We start from the raw sequence: 15,298 nt of genomic DNA, 5'->3' as shown, positions 1-15,298 counted from the left end.
TTTTCTGATCCAAAAATACATATCACCTAACAATTCTTTTTTGATTCGTGAATTTATTTAAAAAGCACTATAAAGTGCTTTTTTATATAGTGCTTTAAAAAGCACTATAAATGTGCCTGGGTGGCTCAGTCATTAAGCATCTGCCTTCGGCTCAGGTCATGATCCTGAGGTCCTGGGATCGAGCCCCGTATCGGGCTCCCTGCTCCGCGGGAAGCCTGCTTCTCCCTCTCCCACTTCCCCTGCTTGTGTTCCCTCTCTTGCTGTGCCTCTCTCTGTCAAATAAATAAAATCTTAAAAAAATAAATAAAAAGCACTTATATAAAGGTATATGAATTATACATCAAATTTGGTAATAATATATTCACCAAATCATGTTTATGGAAAGAAATAGAATTTAACCAGCTTGAATCTGCCCCCCAAGAAAGTGCAGGGTAAATGGTACCAGCAGTGCCTACCCAGCACAGAGCAGAGAATCCAGACTGTAATGTGGGGGTGAAGTGGAAAGAGATTTCTTCTGATTTTTATTCAGATGCCCAGGGTGATTTTTCCCCCTATCATCCAGGTTGATGTTGTGATTCCCTTCTATCTATAGACAGCACATAATAAATCTGAATGTGTTCAGAAGCTTGATGACATGGCACTGATGATACATTTTGAGCCTCTATAGTGCAGGGCCATTATACTTCGTACCAATTCTTGGGGGCTTGTTCAGATATCAGACCAATAAAATGTAGGTTTCCCCTTTTTGAGGTTCAGCAGCAGCTCTGAGGCTTGTATAGACTTTTTCATTGCAAGTCTAGAAAGGAAAGAATACACAGTAATGGCCAAATTAACAGTCTGTGATTTCAGTTAACAAAACCACTAGACAAGATTCTATGGAAAAATTCTTTGGAAGTTTCTCTAAAGACCGTGTAGCTATTTGGTATAAAGTGACCCCTGTGGAAATGTAGGTGAAGCAGTATTTTTCAGAATTAACACCTTGACTAGCTTGGTGAACCAAAGGCCCTGCTTGCTAGCTTTTGAATAGATGAGGAGGGTAGAACAGACTGAAGGACAAAAAGTATTCTCTGTCTACCTTGCAATTTTGTCTTAAAAATGAATTTTCTAGGAAAAAATTACCTGAAGAAAATTGATGACATTTCATAATGTCTACCATACTACATGATCTACCTGTCTTATTGATGGCAGGTCTGATAGCATCTCTACCCACCTGGTGAATCTAGTCTTTAAGAACTCCCATGTTCTTTCTTCACATACCTGCTCCTAGCAGCTACCAAGCCCCAAACTCTGCAATGGTACCCATCCTCAACTCGAGAATTTGTAGTCAATCAAAGGAAGGTGACCTTGGTCTGATGTAGATGTGTCCTTTGGGATGGCTCAGAGTAGTGAGACACCCCACCCCCCCATTCTCGAAAAAAAAAAAAAGGTCTTCTCCATTTTATACATTAAAAATGAATTCATTTCCTTTACACAAACATCTCTTAGCAGTGATTCTCAAACTCTGGTGTGTGTAGAAATCCCCTGGAGAGCTTGAGGAAATGTCCTTAGACTCCATTCCCTGGGATTCTGGTTCTGGTTCAGGAAGGATGCAGTAGGATCCCAGGAATCTTCATTTTGAGGAGAACTCCCAGTGATTCTGACACAGGTGGTCCCTGTAGATCACACTTAACGAAGCTGGAGCTAGAATCCCTTGGTTCAAATCCCAGCTCTGCCACATTGTATCTTGGTCAACTTTGTCAAGTTACTTAGCCTCCGCATGCCTCAGTTTCCTCATTCGGTACAATAGGGATAATAGTAATACCTCACAGCATTTTTGTGAGAATTAAATCAGTTAATTCATATAAAGTGCCTGGAATGCTATCTGGACTATTAATTGCCCAGTAAATGTTAGCTAGACCAGTCCAACAAGTTATAGATGCCTTGGAATAGATTCATATATTGAGTTATGTAAGTGTTTTGGGGGGCAGGGAATCATTTAATGGAGTACTTTATTGGTTTGTCATTGCTAATAGGATGAAAACCAACATCCTTAATGTGGTCTCTAGGACCCTACAGGTCTAGCCTTTGCTTACTGTCCAAGCTCATCTCACACCATCCTTCCAGTCATTCTCACTGCAATCAGCTGCATTTGGCTTATTTTGAGTTTTCAAAGACACCACACTCCCTCCTAGGCAGTGTGCATCTAGACAGGCCCTTTGCATATGCTATTTCTTATGCCTGAGACACTGTTCCCCTCACTTCTAGTTTATTAATTTTTACTCGTCCTGTAGATCTTAGCTCAAGGATCACTTCCTCTGAGATACATTTCCTAACCTTAGTAAGTTGAATCTTTTCATTTGTGCTCATGGCACATAGCTCTCACACCCCATATGAAAGTTATGCTTTCATATTTTTTTTTTTCTCCTCCACTCAAGTCATTGTGCCATAAGGCAAAAACCATGCCAGTTTGTTTGGTCACTAGCACAGTGCTTGGCATATAAACACTCACTATGTATTTATGGAACAAATGATTAAATTTTGCTTGAGGGAAGACCAGGTTGGAATGCCACATTTCTGCATAAAGACACTGGTGATTTGGATGGTCTCAGGAGTGTGAGAGGGCAGGGGGTAGGTGTCCTCATGGCAGAAGAGAGTAGACAGAAGAGATTAGAAATGTTCCAGAAAGGCCGTCGAAAAAACCTGAGATATCCACCATCCTGGAGTGTGGAGGTCATCCGGACAGAGCTAAGAAAGATGGCCAGAGTTGGGTTTGGGTGCCAGAGAGGACAAACATAGGTGAGAATTCCTATCCAACCTCACAGGGGCAAAAAGAGATAAAATGGAAAATCAGGATTCAGATTCTTGAAGGGACAAATCCAACATCAAGACCACTGTGCCTGAGCTGAGCACCTGGAGATCGAGAGGAATGGGGTTCGGACTGAGAGTCCTTTCAGAATAAAGGAGGCCGAGAGTTACTGTGGTTTATGAAACTGTGGGGGTGTGGTAGATGGATAGTTCACCTTGGCTTCAGGAGCCAGAGCTGTGCAAAGCCCCCTCTGAAGCTTGCTCTGTGTCATCGATGGCTTGAGGGCACCAGGCTTGCCGAGACCTTCAGGAAAAAGAAGGTTCTCCTTGATATTCATGACAATGGGACAGAAAAATTCCTTTCTCTCTAACTTAAGCCAGAATCATAGCCTTCTTTGACATTTGCCATCTTCAGTCAGTCTTTGTAGAGCTGAAGGCTTCCACAGGCACAAAGCAGGTGTGAGGCAGGTGTGCTTCACAAAGGTGAGATTACCACCATCTGAGTCCCCTCTTGTCTCTGACCTGGCCATGCAGCCGTTCATTGCTCAGTGGCGGCCCCTGCTGTTGTAGAGAAAGATAGCACATCCAGAGTCTGACATTAACTCTGGTACCTGTAACTAGGAGAATTTGGAGCAAACAGGAGAGGAGTCGGGGGGATGTAGATGGACTCAGGACATCCCCAGGGAGACCCCCCTCCCCGTGTTCAGGGTGCCTTGTATGCTGCTAGCATAGGAGAAGAAGCTGAGCCTAAAGATTTGGGGCTTAAAAATCTTCTACAAGCTTCTCCGTTCAATCGGTTCATTACAAAGGTTTGCTAGGAACCATCACATTGCCCTCTGCGAAATGCCATTGCAAACTTTTCTTTGGGGGATTTCAGGGCTATTAGGTGACAAATATCTTAAAAGATACCCCACTCACCCTTGAGGTTAACTTACAGTAAATTTTCACTAGGGGCGGAGGCGCAGTGTTTATGCTTGTTTACATTCTGGATAGGAATCCGAGTGTAGATCCTTCCGTATAGTCCTGCTGGGATGCACGCCTGCACGCATCTCTGGGCATGTGAGCACCTCTGGTGCGTGTGTGCTATGTGTACAAAGTAAGGCAGTTACATGTCATTTCTGGGCAGAAACTGCATGGGAAGAGAAGAAGAGAGAAAGCAAACTCACAATCAAATAAAAGTAGGGGGGGGAGATGAGATTGCAGTTGATTATGGGTCTGGCAGCAGATGTTCTACACGAATCCAACTCGCTGCAGCCAGTCTGTTTCCATGGCAACAGAATCAGTAATTATCGAGCCCAGGCGCTCCCCCCCTTCCTTTCTCCCAACAAGGTGGAGGCTGATGAATATGAACTATCTCTAGCCCATCACCAGCTCTTTCTTTTTCTCTTTCTTCCTTTTTTTCTTTCTTTTTTTTTTAAGTTCTTTATAAGAAAAGTGGAGGTATTGAGGAACACCAAGAAGAGGAGCTCTGTGTTTATTGATGAAAGAGCATAGGGCACCACAATTGAAGTGAAGTTATTATTTTTCTCTTGTGATACTATAAGAGAAAAGCTCTTCCTAGAAAAGCCGATGATCTCTGAAGATGCTAAATAAATGAGCAGGAGTTTCCCTGAAATGGAGGTTCCCTTTGATTGGCTGATCTTTCTGCGATTCCTGCCAATCGGAGCACCCCTGGGCTCGAGCTCCATAAACATAAGCAAAGCTACATGCTTATTCTTCTGGACTTGAAGTGTGTACCATTCAAAGGTGTGCGGCAGGTCTCCATTCACATGGCTCAACTGGAAACCTATTTCGTGAACAAGCTTATTCAGGAACCGTCTGGTATTCCAGCACATTGTTCTTCTGGGGAACGACTCTAAGTCATTTGGTGGCGGCAGCAGCTTAGCAGCAGTATTTGTAGTTGGGAAAGATGGACTTACGGGAGCTTGGTGAGTAAACCTCAGTCTTACACATCTGTCCGCCGGTATTAGCAGCCAGAGCTAAAATGCAGCTTTGTCCTATTGTCTGCCGAGAAAACTATGAATTGGAACAAGCACATGGAAGAACAGGCATTCTGGGGTTCTGTGCTGTGTGAGCTTCTGTATTCCAAAGCCTGCTTGTATTGCTTGGGTAGGATCGGATTTGTAGTTGACTGTGTATTATGCTGGAATATTGGTTTGTCTAGTTAGGATGAGTATGAGGAGTGGAGTTTTGCTTTATCTGCCTGGGTATAGATCCATTTCAAAAGAAGATGCTTTTAAAGCTAAATTAATAAGAGTCAGCCCTGTGCATTGCTGGGAAGAGGGAGAAAGGTGCAGGCACAGAGCTGAACGGTAAGCAGCTTGACTGGGTTGCTGGTGTTTGCATTGTGAAGAGAAATGTTATTACAATGGTCTGTCAAACACTTCTTCAGCCCCCCAAGCACAGAAGGAGGCATCTCTTCTGCATGCACTGCTGATCTTGGCTTGGGAAGTGTGCAACCGAGCTAGGTCATGCCCCTGACTTCTTTCATGAAACCTGGTCTCTAAAGCAAAATATGTTCTCTTTCTTTTTAAAAATTAATTGCAAAGATGAGTTGAAGTGCAGAGAGATTTTAGTTGCCAAAAACCAAGCTTCAAAATGACTCTGCTTTGCATCCTTTTCAACCCCTGAAAGCCAGACAGGGTTTGCAAAGTTATATTCAAGGATTGGCTCTTTGCCAGGGAAGGGTTGCTCTGAGCTATTGCTTTGCTCCCTGGGGTTTAATTTTCTGACACTGGTGATGAAATTCTTGATTTCTTTGGGTAGAAGCAGGAAAAAATAAGAAAGCAGTGCTGTAAACAGGCAGTGGAGAGGCAGATTGGGGAAGGAAAAACTCTTTGCCTTTAGAGACCCTTCTAGCTGCAAACTTAAAAATATATATGGAAAGACAGAACTCAAGCACAGGGTAGGATTCCAGAGGAACTATAATCTTTCTGAACATGGAGAGGAGAAGCATTGCTTCTGGCGTGGGTGCAGAGAGCGGGGGCTGAACTTGGGGCTTCCATCTCTGCCTAAGAACCTCTCCCCAGCATCTCTGCTGGTTTTGAGGCTTCATCACTGTTACTTTTTTTTAAAAATGTAATTCCCTATCTCGTGTGCCAGGAACACTGACAGCACACTGCATGTCTTCTGTTTACAGTTCACTTGGGTGCAAACAACGGAGAGAAAGAGAGAGGAAAGCATTATCATCTGGTTCAGAAATATATGCACGTGAAATAGTTGAACATGGGAAATCTTCCCAGCTAGTCCTTTATAACTATGTCCTTTTGACAGAAGAGAGTGTTGTAGGTCTTCATGTGGCTGTAGAAGGGAATTTGCTGTGTCCTGAATGGGATCTGTGACGAGCGGGTAAAGAAACAAAAGAGCTGGGATGGTTTCGCCTGGAGAAGACCCGAAAGCAGGGCGAGGGGGGTTGGAAGAGACCCGACCTGCTCTTCTGACCTGATGCCATGGGAAAAGAGACGGCCAAGTTTCCTCACTGTGGGTGACAGTACACAGCACAGGGGAACCCGGTCACTTGACCAGGTCAGTGACCTGTTATGTTAGCTGAAGGCCCCTCTAGAAATGTCGGCTGTCCTCTGATCCCAAGAGGCTCAAAATGGTGTGCCAAATTGAGAATTCCACCTGATTGGAGGCAAGGGCGTGCATGGGAACTCTCCCTATTACGTCTCACTCCTAGGCACACCTTGACACATGCCCAATTTTGAGGAAGTCTGGTTTCTAGGGGATGTGCATTAAGTGACGTCATTTCATTTGAATGACCCTCCCTCCTCTTTTGGTCTCTTCTCTCCCCCAGTCACGTCACTGACGTGAGTGAGGCACGGACACCTGTTGGCAAGAATGAGAGAAGAAACAGCCTTTTATGGAAGCACTGAAAATGTTTTTAAAAAAATTAAGAGTAGTTACCTATTTTTGGATCATGGAAGTCTAAGAATTTGCAAGCTCTGAAACTCTCCCCTGGCCCTAAGAAAATACATGAATGCGTGATCACATAATACTCTGATGACAGCCCCCATTTCAGGGTCATGTAGGATCTCCGTCCTGGGTAAATAGCCAAGAATTTATTATACCCTCAAGTTTCTTATCTCCTTTTTGCAAAGGGCCCACTAAATACTGCCCCAGCCCTGTGCCAGTTGACTTCTGACCTAAGCGGTGGCTTCAGTACCTGAATGAGGTCCTGTGTGTTCTCACTGAAGGCTGGAATGAAGAAGTCTTGGAAATAATTCTAAACCATGGTGGTTTTCTCACTTCTCAGCTTGAGGTGTTGGTTAAACTAGGGTCACAGGACTTGAAGAGAACATACTCCTTCAAGCTACCAGAACAGCTACCTGTTCACTCCTGAAGGAGGAGGCTTCTTAGTACTGCCTATTCATGGCATTTGTGGGATGTAGGACATATTCGAAACTTAAATGTAAAGATAAAGAAAAATGAATTCCCTCAGATTTTCACGTGACCGTCAGAGTTGCCTGGTAGGTCACAGTGAATATGAATATGTTAAATCCAGTCCCTGAAGTTCAGCATTGAGAATTGGAATGATAAGACTCCTTCATTTCTCCTAGCAGTTGGAATGAAATCAGTCACAATGGGAAAATCTGACCTGCCCTGAGCATTTCCAGTGTGGCAGGCAGTGTTCAATATAATGTATGTAGAAATAATAACTCCCTAAAGCTTTAAAACAGCCCCAACAGGATGATTTTTAATACCTATTTTCTAGATGAAGAAATTGAGTCACCAAAATATTAAGAAACTTGCCCATGTTTACCAAGCTAGGATGTGGCAAGTGGTTTGTGTTTTCACACACGTTGCTTTACTTGTTTGCTGCATCCATGGATGGAAGGAGTGTGAATGGACAGGGGACGGAGGTCTCCTCAGCTATCAGTCTGTCTAGTGGAACCAGGCCACGGGGAATTGAATTCAACAATCATTGCGATAATTAGTCAAATTGGAAAGGCATTGTAGGGTAGTTGGGTGAATTCTTCACAACGTCATTTAGGAAAAGATGTTGGAGTTAAGTAAAACCTCGTTACCAAAATGCCCCATTTGTTTATCCCCTTGTGTTATTGTGTGATATGCCACCTCATTCCGAGGAGTGTTTCTTTGACTGATATGAAGTAGGTCAGTTTCTGTATGAGACCCGCTCCTCCTGGGACATCTGTGAGAGGTGAAAGGTCATCAGGTTCATGGCTGCCCTTTGCTCGCATTTGCCAGGAATGATTTGCAATTGCTGTAGTAACAGTGAGGGTCGTGAAGGGCCAGGAACAACAGTGTAGCTGGTTTGGGGGTGTGCGTGACCCTCAGTGGATGTGGGAATCACCAAGTCTACCATGCTTTCTGAAGACCCTATGAATAGGCCCAGCTCAGAAAGAGATTCCAGGTAATGGTAGAGGACACACATTGATGGAGAAGCTGAAGACTCAGAAGATTAGACCTGAAAATCATTGAATGTGACACAGTTTTCAAACCATGTCGCTCAGAGTTGGGGGTGTTGATGGGACTGGGGCAATGTGGAGCGGGGTCAGAGGGCTGAGTTCTCCACTCCCACTTCAGAGCATCTCCATTTCTATCTGTTTTATAAACTGCCATTCCCACTGAAGACTTCCTAATGGAAAATCGAGGGGAAGGAGTTAGGACACTAGATGGAAGAAGAAAAACTACTGATGTCCTTGAAATTTCCAGTTTGACATACAAAGAAATAGCAGACCAGAGCATATAAGCAAGATTGCATTGCTAGATGGAAAAAGAATCTGTAGGGGTCTCAGTAGCAGGTTTTAAAAACATGGGTTATTTGCTATGCATGCCTAATACTATGCACTTTCTACTATTACACTAGGTATGTGAATGTGTAAAAGACAATTTCAATAGCTATTCAAAAAATAATGTCCTACAGGGATAATATGGCAGATCTCTTTCTAGACCAAAACTGTCTAGTGGAAATATAATGCAAGTTATGTATGTAATTTCAATTTTTTTAGTAATCACATTTAAAAAGTAAAAAAAAAAAATCAGGTCTATAAATTTCAATAATATATGTATTTAACCCACTATGCCCAAAATATTTCAACATACAACTACAAAATTATTAACAAAAATATTTATATTCAGTTTTTTATGTTAAGTCTTTGAAATCCAACATGTAATTTACACTGACTGCACAACTCAATTTGGATACTGAATTTTCACAGGAAATCTGTTTTTTAGATTTCGTAAAATTTCTAAGTTAAAAAGGTAGACTCACGTGCCCAGCTTGTTCCAAACATACATGAAAGTTTTTCAGTAACTGAAGTATCAATTTTTAAATATAAATTAGCTAAAGTTAAATAAAATTTGTAACTCACTTGTGCAGTCATACTAGCTACATATTTCAAGGTTTCCATAGCCACATGTGGTTAGTGACTAGTCTACTAGGCAGCACAGTGATGAGCTCTAAAGAGCTCTCCTGATACACCAGGCCAGTGACTTCTACCTCATCATCATGCCATGGCACCTTCCTCTCTTCTACCTCCATGAAGTACCTAGAAGTCTTGCCCTGGCAACAGAGAGAGAAACAGAACTTTAGTATTCACAAACTTGGTTACTTTTGCCCTTAACCATTGTACATGGAACACTCAACATGTAGCAAAATCTTCGTTTTTCCTTTACTCTGTTTGGCATGGGGGAATTAAAAGGTGTGCCCTTTCCTGTTGCAGGAAGTCAACATTCACCACCTGTGGCATTTTTCTGTCCCCAGTTATTGTGGCCCCAACCCTCAACACAAGTTGGGCCACCTCCTTCAACTCAGTATGTTCAGGACACATGAGTTTAGTTTAAATAATAAGCTAAGCAAACCTTGATTGAGAGGGTAACTCTGCTGCAAACAGATAATTCTTTATGAAAACAAGTATAAATTGAGGCTGAGGGATGATTTAATTGCTATCTTATTCAACACTGCAAATTTTGTTTAGCTAGGAAATATTGACTAAGTAGTTCTTACAGTTAATTTGGTCTTAAAATCCTTACCTTCAACATCATATGTTATTTTATTTATCCACTCCCCCAAGGTTTTGTGTTTTTTTAATGTAAAGCCAATTATGAAAATGTAATCAACTTTTTCAGGAAGCTAGATCAAAATCATGCTGCAAAGCCTTCTTACAAGCATCCGGTCCCAGCCTCCTAGAGATGTCCTGACATTGACAATTGCAGCCAGATCTGCAAGTAGAAGGATAAAACGCAGTCTACGTTTGGTCTGCTCAAACCTTTGGTTAATAAAGAGGTCTTTTAGAAATCTCACAAACATTGTAAAAGGGAGAAAAAAATCCATACAGTTCAATACCATCCCTAATATCAGGGATGCCTTCTGGTCCAGCTATACCCATTTCCTGAGCATTGGACAGAATTTCCAAGGAGCAGGCCTTGTGCACTTAAGCATTCAACAAACATTTGTTGGAGCAAGTTGTGTGGCCCCTTAGCACCTTCTTTCTTTTCATGGCAGGATTTTATCATCTTTACTGAGGCAACACTGGCAGACCAAGTAGATTAAACCATAGGCGGGGTTGAATCTAAGAGCGAGATGACTTGCTCTGTGAATCTGCTGTTTGGCTACACCAAAGACTATCATGAGTGGAAGGAAGTGCGGTGGGATTTCAGTGAGTACAGAGACATGGGGAAATAGCTGTTTATTACGTAAGTGAAACTGGCATCACGATAATTGTCTTTGAATTGCCACAGGATTTTGAAGTCCACTAATTTGCTAGCTAATTTCAAACAATCTATGATATTCTAGAAATCCAGGTCTAGAAATGTAGTTGTGTAGATGACAGAGCAGTAATCTAGAACCTGAGGTCTTGAATTATTGTCTATAGTTTAGCAACTGAATTTTGTAAATCATTTAACATTTATGCTCCACAGCACCTACACATGGGTGAGAGAGAAGTTTAGACTTGGTGATTTCCCAGGTCAAGCTTCCAAACAATTTATTCTCTAGGGCCCATACTGCATTGATCATAGCAATCTGTCCCACTGTACCCAGATGGAGCCTCAGAATCCCTCTTAACACAGCACTCATTCAGCCACTACCAAGCAGTCAGAACTGGCTTACAGCTGAAACTGATTTTTCATCCCTCTCCTATGTCTTTTTCTCAGCTCTGTGCATTGTGCAAGACTTTGAAAAGGAACACACAGGGAATTATCATCTGTATGCAGGGTTTCAGGGATAAGGGAACGTCAGTTCTTTACTCATCTTCTTGCTCAGCTGTTCCGTGGAGGTGTTGCCATCTGACAAGGAGGGCTGCAGCCTGGCACTTTGGGAGCTCACTTTTCCTTTCCTCTGAGCTATAAGTGATGAGAGACCTGTCAAGGAGAGCAGTTCACTGGCATCATTCCCAGACCTGGAAGCATAATGAAATAAAGTTTCATTCTGACTTGGTTGGAATTTTTATAGCTGAACATTTGAGATAGCATCTGGGGCAGTTCTAACATCCATTTGCCTGGTTGGAATGAAGCACCCATCAGCTAATGGAAGTCAGGCCTTCATACTGGCAGCCCATACTGACAGGCTGGACCGTTGGGCAAATCATTTCTAAGTAGAGCCAGCCAGGCCACAGGTCCTAGCAGCTGAGATGGAGCTCACTCATGTCTAATGGTCCAGCAATGTGAAATATGCATTATAGAAGTTTTATCATCTGTAGAGAATGATATCAAAGCAGGAACTGGTCTGAAAGCCACCCACGCTGGTACTGAGCATCGACCTAGACTACTTAATGTTAAGGGTTCAATCCAAGGCTGGGGCTCTGGGGATGCTATACTGGTACGGTCCACTGGCACTCTTCCTATTACCTACACTTACAGCTTTAGAGAACAGAGGGGGTCAATGGACAAAAGCCCCAACTCTGGGTTCCATAAGCCAGGCTCAAACATCTCTGCAAAGTAGACCCAAGAAGCTTTGCAAAGACCACTTGATGGGAGATCCCTCTGTCCTTAAAATTTCTTGAGGACTAGGTAGATGACTACTTAACCCCTCTGAACCTTCGTTCCCTCATCTGTAAAAATGGAAGTAAAGATGCATTTCTCACAAGGCTGTTGGTGAATGAAAATTAAATTATGGTGTCTGTGTAAGAGATGAGTACACCATAATGCACTGTGCAAGGAGAAAATAGTATGATTACATTCCTTAGGTAGAAGCCTTTTTTTTTTTTTTTTTTTTTTGGTATCTTGGAGAACGTTTAGCTCAGCTCTGGCTGTGGAAGTTTCTGTAATTGGACAGCTAGAGTGCTAGGAGGGCACATGCTGTCTGCTCTCAGATCACTATCCTAAATCCTCATTTAGGCCACCCCTGCCCTGCTAGCACCAGAGGCCACCCAGAGAGAAAAGGACACTGCCCTTAGAACAAAGAGCCTGGGGTGAAGTCCCGGCTTAGCCACTAGTAAGATCTAGGTCTTGCCATATAGCCTCTCCAATCTTTAGTATCTTTTTTTCTCATGTACAAGATATAGATAATATCTATCCTCTCAAATACATAGAAATGTTCAGAGAATAAACGAATTAACATATCCCATGTGCTCTGTGGATTGTACATAAGGTAATATATAAAGTATTACTATTATTACTTCAAATCTAATATCTCTTAACAGCTCAGCCTTGTTTATAGAGAAAGAATCACTGGAAACATGTTTTTGGAGCGTGAGTCCCAGAAGCTCCAGGATAGTGATGTATGCTTTCCTGATTTTGGAAGCCCATCAACATCAAACGATATTGTGCTTCTTGGCAGATGCCTTGTGGCATTCAGGAAAGCTGTGACCCGTCACAAATAATTGGTGGCCTTTACATTTGTTAAGTCAAAGATGTTTTGGTCTCTGCATATAGCCCATAAATCTTTCTGGATTGCCAAGTTTTAGTCATCCTGCCCCAACTCTGTCTTCTTCATGAAGACATAATAAAGCTTTGGAAAACATACATATTTTTTGTTCTTCCATATGAAGGTTGCCAGGCATTTCTTGGTAGCTTTCTTCTCTCCCCCATCCCCCCTAGCCATGTACTTTACACCCCTGAATTATGTATTCTGTCCAGAAAGGAGAATTGGTGATGTCTTCCTTTGTTATGTCTGGTTTTCTATTTACTATAAACCCATCACATCCTGGATCTTAAAGAATCCTGAGTCCTGGGATGGCAAATAGATTCTATCTGGTGACAACTTGGGTGCTGTCGTGGAGGCTGCATAGGGCCCTCATCTGGGCTCAGTGGGCCCTTGGGTGGGAGGGAAGGGTTGCAATGTGCAGTTACCTTATTACAGGTGAAGAAAGTGAGGCTCAGAGGAATTAATTGACTTGCTAATATGTCCGTTAACAAGGGACAATGTTTACATCTCCTTGCTCTCAATTCAGTTAACAACCAGTATTTGCTGAATGCCTGCTCTGTATCATTTCTAGACCTTGGTATTATCTGTGAACATAAATAATCCGTGAACGTCTATGGATTAACCTGCATGGAAGTTTATTTTTCATGCAATCATTAGCCTCAAAGTTGTCCAGAATTGAGAGGCTACAATAACAAAATTCCCAACAAACCAATTATTTATATAAGTTGACCTTTGAAGAACACAGGTTTGAATCCACTTACAGGTGGATTTTTTACAGTACAGTACTGTAAATGTATTTTCTCTTCTTTATGATTTTCTTAATGACATTTTCTTTTCTCCAGCTTACTTATTGTAAGGATACAGTTTATAATACACATAACATACGAAGTATGTGTTAACTGACTATGTTATCGGTAAGACTTCTGATCAATGGTAGGCTATTAGTAGTTAAGTATTGGAGGGGTCAAAATTATATGCAGCTTTCCAACTGTGTTGGTGCATCTAACCCTCACATTGTTCAGGGGTCAACTATATTCACTAAATCATTTGTATATTCACTTATGTATTCATTTTCCTGCCCATTTACATAAAGGATAAAGATCCACTTTTTAAAAGTTGGGCTCTTGTAAGAGTTCTTTCAAAACAACTTGAAAGTAATTGATAAAAACAAACTGACCGATAACTGCCTTTGATATTTGCCTTTGTTCCCCTCAGTCTGCTACTTTATATGGCCATGCTGGCACAGAGGTGAAAATGAACGATGAAGAAAAACTGAACCATAACAGCAAACTCAAGAGCTGTCCACTATCCTACTTTTTGCAGAGCAGCCTAGAAATGAAACATAGAGGAAACAAAGAATGTTCACTTTACCCAAGGTTTCTGAACTGTTAGACTTGTCAAGGGAGAAAGAATTTACAACGATGGTGATAGGGAGCTGTTGCAATTCCATGTCACCTGGGGAGAGGCATGAGTAGCAGGGGCTGGGAAAATCTCTTAGCCCTCCGAGCACTGTAGTTAACTCTACAGCAATCGCACCAACGGTGTGTGGCGCTGTCTCTCTCTCCCACCCCTGATGTAGTTGCAGACGCTCACTCCCAGTCACTGGCTTTGGGGCCGGAGCAATGTCAGAAGCACTTGCCTGGTGGTTCTAAGAATTGTGCCCTCTAGGTGCTAGGCACTTTACATATGCATAGGTCCTTTTAATGGAATTTTCCAAGTCTTCTTTTAAATTATTATTCTTAATGTAGCTGTTACTTTAAAATTACTACATGCAGTGGTCTGTCAAGATACAGTTTTTTCCTGGTTTTACTGAGAACTGATTGACATACATCACTGTAAGCTTAAGGCGTATAGCATGATGGTTTGATTTACACATGTGCAGTGATGACCACAATGGGTTCAGCTAACATCCATCTTCTCCTATAGATACAATAAAGAGAAAAGGAAAAAAAATTCTCCTTGGATGAGAACGCTTAGGATCTACTTTCTTAACTTTCCTCTCCACCACACAGCAGTACTAACTGTAGTTATTGTGTTGTACATCATGTCCCTAGTACTGACTTATAACCAGAAGTTTGTACCTTTTTCCCGCACTCCTCCAGTTCCCCATCTCCTCACCCTCCACCTCTGGTGACCACTCATCGGATCTCTTGTTTTATGAGTTTGGTATTTTGTTGGTGGTGGTTTGCTTGTTTAGATTCCACATGTAAGTGAGATCATACACTATTTGGCTTTCTCTGACTTATCTCACTTAGCATAATGCCTTCAAGGTCCATCCATGTTATCATAAATGGAAGAATTTCCTCCTTTTTTTATGACTTAATAATATTCATTGCATCTATATACCACACCCCTTAGGATACAGGTTTTTATGAAAGAGCGCATCCCCCTATATGCATAGGACAGAGGGTGGGATTCAAGGGAGTCTTTAGCGTGGATTCTCGGTCTCCTTCTTTTACGCTAATACATTTCATTGCAGCGTTAAGAGCAATGGTAAAAGGCATTATATCCCTATTTACAGATAAGGAAACAGATGTAGAGAGCTCATCATCCTTCCCGTAAGTGGCAGAGTGAAATTCAAATCCAGGTCTGTCCTGTGTTCCTTTTACCAACCTCTAATGCTTTCATTTCAGCCTCACTCCCTATACATTGATTTATAACGAATGCATTAGAAAAGTAGTCTTC

At 42.1% G+C, this 15,298-nt stretch overlaps 1 protein-coding gene across 5 annotated transcripts in view; it reads left to right on the top strand.

The window, feature by feature from the left end:
• Positions 1-15,298, top strand: part of ELMO1 (engulfment and cell motility 1) — a 512,699-nt gene that overhangs the window by 378,433 nt on the left and 118,968 nt on the right. Inside the window, exon 1 of one of the 5 annotated variants that reach the window (XM_078059470.1) lies at positions 4,298-4,712. The exons of the other annotated variants lie outside the window; for them this stretch is intronic. The gene's annotated coding sequence lies outside the window, so the exon portion shown is untranslated. Of the gene's footprint in view, positions 1-4,297; positions 4,713-15,298 lie in introns of those variants that run through there. 5 annotated transcript variants of the gene reach the window in all.

The sequence above is a fragment of the Halichoerus grypus genome, chromosome 12, assembly GCF_964656455.1.
Source record: "Halichoerus grypus chromosome 12, mHalGry1.hap1.1, whole genome shotgun sequence".
Lineage (NCBI taxonomy): Eukaryota > Metazoa > Chordata > Mammalia > Carnivora > Phocidae > Halichoerus > Halichoerus grypus.
This window is presented reverse-complemented; position numbering and strand designations above follow the sequence as displayed.